Source organism: Macrotis lagotis, chromosome 1, assembly GCF_037893015.1.
Source record: "Macrotis lagotis isolate mMagLag1 chromosome 1, bilby.v1.9.chrom.fasta, whole genome shotgun sequence".
Taxonomy (NCBI): domain Eukaryota; kingdom Metazoa; phylum Chordata; class Mammalia; order Peramelemorphia; family Peramelidae; genus Macrotis; species Macrotis lagotis.
In genome coordinates, this window is record NC_133658.1 from 395,686,412 (window position 1) to 395,696,661 (window position 10,250).

Sequence of the window (10,250 nt, forward strand, 5' to 3'; positions counted from 1 at the left end):
GGTTACTAGTAGTACATAATTACTCAATCAAACACTGACCTCCTAAGTTCAGTGTTTGATTTTGTTTGATCTGAAAGGATTATTACAACATATACAGCATAGAATTCTAGAACTTTGGAATACTCAGGGGTCTTTTAGACCAGATGTATCAAACTTGTATTCAGGGCAACTAGATTATAATGTAATTGGGAAATTTTTAACAAAATAAAAATGCAATATAACCTAGATAATGTTAATTTGTTTGGTTTTCTAAGTCAATATGTTTAGCATCACTGTTTTAGTCTAATACTATATATATTGACCAAACAACTAAAGCACAGGATAGGAAGGAAGGGAATTGTTTTTTTACCCAAGGTTAGGCAGTGAGTTCTTTTCTTTCAAATAATTCTACCTTGCTTCCAGGAGCCTTTGAAATGTCAATGATGTCCAGAAATGTGACAAAATGTTTTTTGTCTTAATTATTTAACTCCATGAAGAGTTCAATAGGAAATAATTGTTACTGTTTCATGTTTTGTCTTTGTCTTTGTCTTTGTCAATTTTGTGTTTATGAGTCTTTTGTGTTTAATTTTGTTTTTTTATTTTGTGGTGGAGTAAATAAATAGCAGTCCTATATCTAATCCACTTTGTACATTGATTCCTTTTTAGGAAGCATCTAGTAAGTTCTTTTGAAGGACCTCTGAGACATCTTCACAATATGTCCATGAATTGGCTAGTACATATACTATTATTTTACATATGAGGAAACTGAGGCTCAATAGTAAGTTAGCTTGCCCATGGTTACACACCTAGTTTGTATAAGAACTGAAACTAGAACCCAGGTCTTCTGACTCTTAATGGAGTGCTCATAATATCTGTTCTAAGTGTTCAAATGAGGAAGAGATCATTTTTGACTAAACATTCCCCCAAAGCTTTCAAATAGACTTTCAAAAAGCTTTCTCTCAGCCACTGTTTGCCATCTCTAATGTTCTATGTCCTAAAGTCCTTTCTAATTTTTTATACTATATCCTATCAAATAATTTAAGTCTGTCAGTCTTCTGCCCATTTCTGAAGGGAAACCATCAATTCCCATGTCAATAAATAGCCCTGTTGGACGCAGTTTCCTTAGATTAAAGTATGTGCCTTTAAGTAATTATACACATGAGGGTCCAATTTATTGTCCAATATTAATAACTCTAACATCTCTGAACATTGCTATGAATTTATGTTATAAAAAGTCCTCTTTCACTTTTATAATTTTTTGAGAGTTTGGATGGATAGCCACCCTGCCTGGCAGACCAGATGAGAGCACAAACAGGTCTGAGTGTTTTTCTGCTGCAATCAAGAAATGAGAAAGCTGAGACCTCAAGATTCATCAGTGTGAGTCCCTTCAAAAAAAGCAAGAAACTGGTGAGACTTGTAAGCAAGGAATGAGTATAGAGTGAGGATCAAAGTCACAGAATGCCAGAGCTAGAAAGATTGCTAAGCACCAGCCTAGAACATATAATCTAGTATATTAGAACCTGGCATTTAAGGCACTCGATGATCTGGCTTCTAGCCTACCTTTCCAGTCTGGTTGCATCTTTCTCTGTTGCACACTCGACATTTCAGTCTTAGAACATAAACAGCAGTTCCTTAAACTAGGCAGTCAGTTCCAATTACTGGATTACTACCAGTTTTCTCCTCCCCTCAATCCTCATCTTCTTTTAAGACTCAGTTCAGGTAATATCTCTTTTGTGAATCCTTTCCTCATTTTCTTCAGTTGTTATCTGTGTACATGCTTGTATCCTACAGTAGAATGTCAGTTTTCCTGAAAGCAGAATCTGCCTTATTTTTATTTTGTACTTCTGGTACTGAGTTCAGAGTCTCACAGGTGTTAGACGTTATATAAGATGCTTATTGAATGGAATGGAATTGGAATTGAATTGGAATAGACCCCTTACCAGGAACTCAGGATGTTAGAGCTGGAAACTTCTTTGGAACAAAGAACTTAAAATGTAAAGGTTAGGAGGATCCCCAGAACAAGGAACAGAGAATATCAAAGCTGGAAGAAGACTCTGTTGAAGAGAGAATGGGGCATGTTGGAGTTGGGAAACACTTTAGAATCAATCTTTCAATAAACTTTGTTAAAGAGAAGTGTTAAATCCAGGAGGGACCTTAGACTATAAAAGAGAAAGTCAGAGCTGAAATGATCTTTAGAAACTATCTAGCCAAACTCCCTCATTTGACAGCTTAGGAAACCCATAGGGGTGAAATTATTCCCTTAGGTAAATATGTTGAATCATTAGTAAGGTCTGATGTTCTAAGTCAAACCAGAAGATCCCAACTCAGAGTTTCTGTCTTGCCTGGACCTTCCAGATGAGCTGAAGCTTCATTTTTATCAATTGAGTCTTTTACAAAGGAAGGAAACAATAATTTATTAAGCACCTACTATATGTTAGGCATTGTATTGAACTTTGCAAGTATCTCATTTAATCTTCTCAACAACCCTGAGAGATAAGTACTATGATTATTTCCATTTTACAGTTGAGGAAACTGAGGCAAACAAATTCTAAGTAACTTAGGAAAACCTCTAAGTGAACAATATGATTACAGAATAAGTGAAACTATATGAATACAATCTTGAGCTCCTCTCCCTTTAATAAATACAAATAAGCCCCAGAGAACATCTTCTCCCTGTCCTGTGCTGTTTGGTTCACTATCAGTGAAAATCTCCAGTCTCCAACTCCTGGAATCGAGGCATCACAATGTACATCCATCTGGAGATTTTCCCGTAGGGAGTATGGAATCACATCCAGATCTGTGATGAGTAGGAGGGGAGAAGAAAAATCATATTAAAATGCCATGCACATTGTCATTACTACAATGTTATTGCAATCACAACACAGGAATGCTGGAGCCATAAAGATCTTATCCCCAGTACTCTTTAGTCCTAGCTCTGCACTAGCCACAGTGCCTTGGATAGTGTTGCTTCTCCTCTCTGAACCTCAGTTTCCTCAACTGCACCATGAAAGGGTCAGATCAGGTGATCTCTGTTTTCCTCACCTGTAAAATGGGGACAATAATAATCACAGTACCTATCTTATAGGGTTTTCTTTTTTGGATTGGTTTTTGACTTGTGATTTCATTTCTATAGAAACCCCTATTACTAGAGATTAGTAACTGTTTCACATTTTACAGTCTTATTAACAGAAAGGTCATAAAGCTAGTATATGTCAGCGGTGGGACAAGAACCCAAACTTAATCTTTATATACTATGCCCCGCTGTCTCACTAGGCTGGGCAGGGAGGTAGTTCAAGCACAGTAACTCTCTAGGTAAATGGAAATTTTGAGGGATTGGGATACTCATTTTGTTCCTGGAGAGTCCACATCCCTCTATGTATTCCTATAGAGGTCAAAGATAGAAAGATTCCAAATATCCCTGAATATTTATAGCAGCTTTTTTGGGCCATAGAGAACAAACTATGATTTCATTGATGTAATGAACTTCCAATGAAAAATCCCCTCTATACTTCCAGGTAATAGAATCATAGTTCAGTTGGATAGGTCTCCCTTTCTCTGATTGCTATTCTGCCTCTCACACTGTGTAAGAGGTTCTTAGGAACCTTCAGTTACAAGACAGTCTTCTAACTGAAAATCTCTGTATGAATGCAAAATATTTTTATAGCTTCCTCCTAGGGTTTCAGAAAGGAACACAAGTCACATAGGAGCAAGTGAGGGAACCAAATCTGCCAAGAGCCATCAGAAGCCAATTGTCAATTGAATACCTTTGTGGTCTCTGCTTTGCTAGACCACCTTGTGTCCCTAGAATGGATATCTTTTATTTTTCATGAACATTAAGAAACATTTATTCACTTATAAGGATTAAAGCAGTTTCTTATTAATGCTTTGAGCCTGAGTGAATTGGCCAAGAGGATCTTGGAGATCTTTTCTACCAGGAAGACCATTCATTCTTTCTCTCCTTTGCCAAGACTCTTTCCTTTGAAGTTGATGCTATCCCCAACAATAAAGTTGCTGGGCATTTTACACAAAGAGATCAGAGAATAAGGAAAGATCTTATAGATAAATACAAACTATTTAAAGCAGCCCTTTTGTGGTTGAAAGAAAGTGGGAATAAGGTAGGTTCATTTAAATTGGGAGGATTGAACAGATTGTGGCATATGAAAATAATGCATTTAAAATGACAAATAAGAATTCAGAGAACATGGGTACTTTTGAAGAAAGGAAGTTTAATAAAGAGAACAATGTTACTACAGTAACTTAAAGTGAAACAATACTGAAAGACATCAGATCTTATATCAATGCCTTGACTGGTTTTGACTCCAGATATCAAAGATAAAGCAAAGTTTCCTTAAAGAGATGGTAGACTACAGGAAGCAAAGTGAGGTAAATGAAGTAAATCAAACATGATTAATGTGCTGGAGTCACATGTCCTGATTGCTGAGAACTCACCATACCTAGGCTGGGTTAGCCACTTGTCAATGCTTCACAAACATTTCCCCATTAGAACAGTACCAGAGTGGTACCTAGAAGCATACACACACACACACACACACACACATTTTTTCAGGGGAGCGAGAATGAATGAAGAAACATTACTTAATTTTTAAAAAAATTTTATTTAAGGTAATGGCGTTACATTGCTAGGCATTAACTGTCTGAGGTCAAATTTGAACTCAGGTCCTCCTGACTCCAGGGCCAGTACTCCACTGCACCACCTAGCTGTACTCCTCTTAATTTTTTTTTGTTTTTTAGGTTTTTGCAAGGCAAATGGGGTTAAAGTGGCTTGCCCAAGGCCACACAACTAGGTAATTATTAAGTGTCTGAGACCAGATTTGAACCCAGGTACTCCTGACTTCAGGGCCAGTGCTTTATCCACTGTGCCACCTAGCCACCCCTTCTTAATATTTTTTCAAGTAAAAATTTTTAGATATATCTAATAATATATTTATTTAATATCTAAAATATATTTAATTTAAATATTTAATACTTAAAATATATTTAATTTTAACATATATTTAATAATATATAATATAAATATATATTTAATATATATTTTCCATTTACATGGAATAATAACAATTTTTGACATTTATTTAAAAGAATTTTTGAGTTCCAAATTCTCTCTCTCCCTCTCTCTCCTCCAACCTCATTGAAAAGACTAGCAAATTGATATAAGTTATACATGTGTAGTTATACAAAACCTATTTCCATATTAACCATGTTGCAAGAGAAAACAGACCAAAAGAAAAACCTCAAGAAAAATAAATGAAGTAAAAATAAAAGTACACTATGAGCTACATTCAGACTCTATCAGTTCTTTCTCTGGAGGTGAATAGCATTTTTCATCCTGAGTCCTTTGGAATTGGCTTGGATCACTGTATTACTGATAATAGCTAAGTCTTAACAGTTGATTTTTGTAAAATATATTACTCTATACAATGTTCTCTTGGTTCTGTTTACTTCCCTTTACATCTGTTCAGGTAAGTCCAAGTTTTTCTGAAAGCATTCTTCTTGTCATTTTTTTCTAAAAGAATAGTATTCCATCACAATTATATACCACAACTTGTTCAGTCATTCATTCCACAGTCAGTGAGCAGTTCCTCAATTTCTAATTCTTTGCCACCACCAAAAGAGCTGCAATAAATATTTCATATATATATGCATATATATGTCCTTTTCCATTTTTGTTTTCTTTAATCTCTTTGGTATATACACCTAGTAGTAGTATTACTGGATTAAAGAGAAAGCAGTCAAACAGTCAAAAAGGAACAACTCAAATTTTGTGGAACTACAGTCAGGATTACACAGGATTTGGCAGCTTTGGAGGGCTTAGAATATGATATACTGCAGGCAGAGAAATTGGGATGGCAAACAAGAATCAATAAGCAAAATTAAATGTAATCTTCTGGGGGGGGAATGGATAGTTAATGAAATAGAGAACTTTTAAGAATGCCTAATTAAAAGAGCAGAGCTGAGAAAAAAAAATCTGACCTCCCAATTCAAGGTTCAATGAAAGCATAAAAAAATAAAAAGAAACAAGAGAAAACATAGGAAATTCAATAAAGTTAAATTGTGTATACTTCTATATGGCAAGATCATATTTCTAACTCTTAACAACTTTATCATTGTAAGAGCAGTTAGAAGGAGTATATGTTGAGAGAGTTGTGAATATAAGGTAGCTTTGATCAACAAAATAAAGGGATGAGAAAGAAAATTGCACTGAAAGAAGAAGGAAGGAAGTGGATATTGAATGGGGTAAATTATCCTACGTGAAAGAGCTGTTATAATGGAGGGGAGAATGGTTGGGGAGGCGGAAGTGGTAGAAAAATATTAATTCTTACTCCTATCAAATTGACTCAAAGAGAGAATAAGATGCACATTCAGTTGGGTATAGAAATCTATCTTACCCTATAAGGAAGGTAAAAGGGATGGGAATATTAAAAGGGAGAGAGGGGACTGATAAAAGGGAAGATACATTGGGTAAAGTAGTGATGAGAAGTAAAACCTATAAGGAAGGAAAAGAAGGGGTGTAAGAGAGAGGGACATAAATAGGCTAAAATGGCATTGAGGGAAATACACAGTGGATAGCAGAATGGGTTAAAAAACCAGAATCTTAAAATATTTTGTTTACAAGAGTCACATTTTAAGCAGAGAGATACATATAGGGTGAAGATAAAAAAGGCTAGAACAGAATCTATTATGCTTCAGTTGAAGCAAAGAAGGCAGGGGTTGCAATCATGATCTCAGATGTAACAAAAGCAAAAATAGATTTAATTAAAAGAGATAAAGAAAGAAACTATATCTTGCTGAAAGGTACCATAGAAATTGAAGTCATATCAATAATAAATATATATGTACCAAATGGTATAGTATCTAAATTTTTGATAGATAAGTTGAATGAATATGAGGAGGAAATAGTGGGAAACCTCAACTATTCCGTCTCAGAACTAGATATATCTAACCACTAAATAAACAAGAAAGAAGTCAAGGACAGGGGCGGCTAGGTGGCGCAGTGGATAAAGCACCGGCCCTGAAGTCAGGAATACCTGGGTTCAAATCCGGTCTCAGACACTTAATAATTACCTAGCTGTGTGGCCTTGGGCAAGCCACTTAACTCCATTTGCCTTGCAACCCCCCCCAAAAAAAAACCCCTAAAAAACAAGAAAGAAGTCAAGGAGGTGGATAATATTCTGGAAATAGAAAGGAATATGTCTTTTTCTCAGTAGTACATGGTATCTATGGAAAATTGGGTTATAAAAAATGCCATAAAAGACTCACAACCAAATGCAGAAATAGAAATGTATCCTTTTCAGATTATAATGTAATAAAAATCACATTCAGTAAAGAGAAACAGAAAGAGAGATTAAGACAGAGAGATTAGAAATTAAATAATCTATGGGTCAAAATGGGTCAAAGAACAAATCATAAAAACAATTGATAATTTTATTAAAGAAAATGACAACAAAACATCATACCAAAATTTATGGGATGCAGTATTTAGGGGGAAATGTATTTCTCTAGTTACTTCTGTCAATAAATAGCAAAAAAGCATATGAATGAATTAGTCATGCAAACCAAAATACAAGAAAAGAACAAATTAGAAATCCCCAATTAAATTTCAAATTAGAAATCCTGAAAAATCAAAGGAGAGAATAATAAAATTGGAAATAAGAAAAACCATTAGATAATTTGTTTTTTGAAAAAACAAATAAAATAGATAAATCAAAGAATACTTTTTAAAAAAGAAAAAACTATAAAGACTGACAAATTGCCTTCTGGGGGTGGGGGGGAGGGAAATAAGATTAGGGAGAAAAATTGTAAAACTCAAAATAAATAAAATCTTTAAAAAAAGAAAAAAGAAAAACCAAATTACTATGATCAAAAATGAAAGGGGTGAATTTAATACCAACAAAGAAGAAATTAAGGCAATTTTTAGGTAATTGTTATTTTGCCCAATTTTATGCCAACAAAGATGACAATCTAAATGAAATGGATGAATATCAATAATATTATAAATTACCCAGACTAACAAAAGAAGAAATAATATACCCAAATAATCAAAGCTTAGAAAAAGAAATTGAATAAAGCATCAATGAACTTCCTAAGGAAAAAAAATCACCATGATCAGATGGATTCACAAGAGAATTCTACCAAATATTTAAAGAACACTTAAACCCCAATGCTCGATAACTGATTTGGAAAAAAGGAATTCTACCAAATTCCTTTTATGGTACAAATATGGTGCTAATACGCAAACCAGGAAGAGCCAAAACAGAAAAAGAAAATTATTGACCAGTTTTCTTAATGAAGATTGAAGCAAAAATTTTAAATATAAAATACTAGTAAAGAAATTGCAGGAACACATCACAGGGGCCATATACTGTGACCAGGTGAGATTAACACCAAGAATGCAGAACTGGTTCAATATTAGAAAAATTATCAGCATAATTGACAAAAACTCAACATTAATCATGATTATCAGTAATATGATTATCTCATTAGTTGTAAAAACACAGTAATTATCAGTAATATGATCATTTCAATAGATGTTTAAAAAAGCATTTAACAAAATATAGCATTCAATCCCATTAAAATACTAGAGAGCATAGGAATGGAGCTTAACTTAAAATGATAAATAACATTTATCTAAAACCACCAGAAAGCATTATGTGTAATGGGATTAAGCCTTCTGAATTCAAATAAGGGTGAATCAAGGATGCTTAGATAAAGGTGATATTATTATTTAATATAGAATAACCTTTATTATTTAATAGTGTACCAGAAATGTAAGCTATAGTAAAAAGAGAAGAAAAAAATTAAAGGAATTAGAATAGCAATGGGGAAATAAAACTATCATTCTTTACAGATGACATAATATTATTCTTTTTTATAGTTTTTTTTTTGGTAAGGCAATGGGGCTAAGTGACTTGTCCAAGGTCACACAGCTAGGTAATTAGTAAGTGTCTGAGGTCAGATTTGAACTCAGGAACTCCTGACTCCAGGGCCAGTGCTCTATTCACAGCACCACCTAGCTGCTCTATAATAATATTCTTAGAAAATCCTAGAGAATCAACCAAAAGACTAGTTGAAATTATTAATAACAAACTTACAGAATATACAGAAACCATCAACATTTCTATATATTTCCAACAAAGTCCAGCAGCAAGAAATAGAGAAATTCCATTTAAAATAACTGTATAGCTCTTTCTACCAAGTCCGGAGGCAGACCGCGCAAGATGGGCCGGGTGATCCGTGGTCAAAGGAAGGGCGCTGGCTCCGTCTTCCACGCTCATGTGAAGCATTGGAAAGGAGCCGCCAAGCTCCGGGCTGTGGACTTCGCCGAGTAGCATGGCTACATTAAGGGTATCGTAAAGGACATTATCCATGATCCAGGGACAGGGGCTTCTCTTGCAAAAGTAGCTTTCCGGGATCCTTACAGATTTAAAAAGAGGACAGAGTTGTTCATTGCTGCTGAAGGCATCCACACAGGCCATTTTGTGTACTGTGGTAAAAAAGCACAACTCAACATTGGTAATGTCCTCCCAGTTGGCACTATGCCTGAAGGGACCATAGTGTGCTGTCTTGAAGAAAAACCTGGGGATCGGGGTAAGCTTGCCCGTGCATCTGGAAATTATGCTACAGTGATTTCCCACAATCCTGAAACCAAGAAAACATGGGTGAAGCTACCTTCAGGCTTCAAGAAAGTGATCTCCTCTGCAAACAGAGCTGTGGTTGGTGTTGCTGCTGGCGGAGGCCGTATTGATAAACCCATCCTTAAGGCAGGTGGTGCCTACCACAAATATAAGGCCAAGAGAAATTGCTGGCCTCGTGTCCAGGGTGTGGCCATGAATCCTGTGGAACATCCCTTCGGAGGAGGTAATCACCAGCATATTGGAAAACCATCCACCATTCGAAGAGATGCCCCAGCTGGATGAAAAGTCGGTCTTATTGCTGCTGGCGTACAGGTTCGACTCTGGGGTACCAAGACTGTACAGGAGAAGGAGAACTAAAATACAAAATCCTGACAATAAAAATTATTTTGGAAATTGTAAAAAAAAATAAAAAAAATAAAGTAACTGTATAAATGTATGGTTGGAGGGGATGTGAGAAAACTGGGACACTAATGCAATTAGTGGTGGAGTTGTGAATTGATTCAACCCCTCTGGAGAGAAATTTGGAACTATGCCCTAAGAGCTATAAAAATGGTGCATACTCTTTGAATTCAGCAATACCATTGCTAAGTCTATATCCCAAAGACATCCAAAAAAGGA

The 10,250-nt window shown here is 35.2% G+C and overlaps 1 pseudogene; it reads left to right on the plus strand.

Annotated features, from left to right (window-relative positions):
* The first annotated feature begins 9,215 nt into the window (after positions 1-9,215).
* Positions 9,216-9,989, plus strand: LOC141518319 (large ribosomal subunit protein uL2 pseudogene; annotated as a pseudogene).
* The last annotated feature ends 261 nt before the right edge of the window (positions 9,990-10,250 follow it).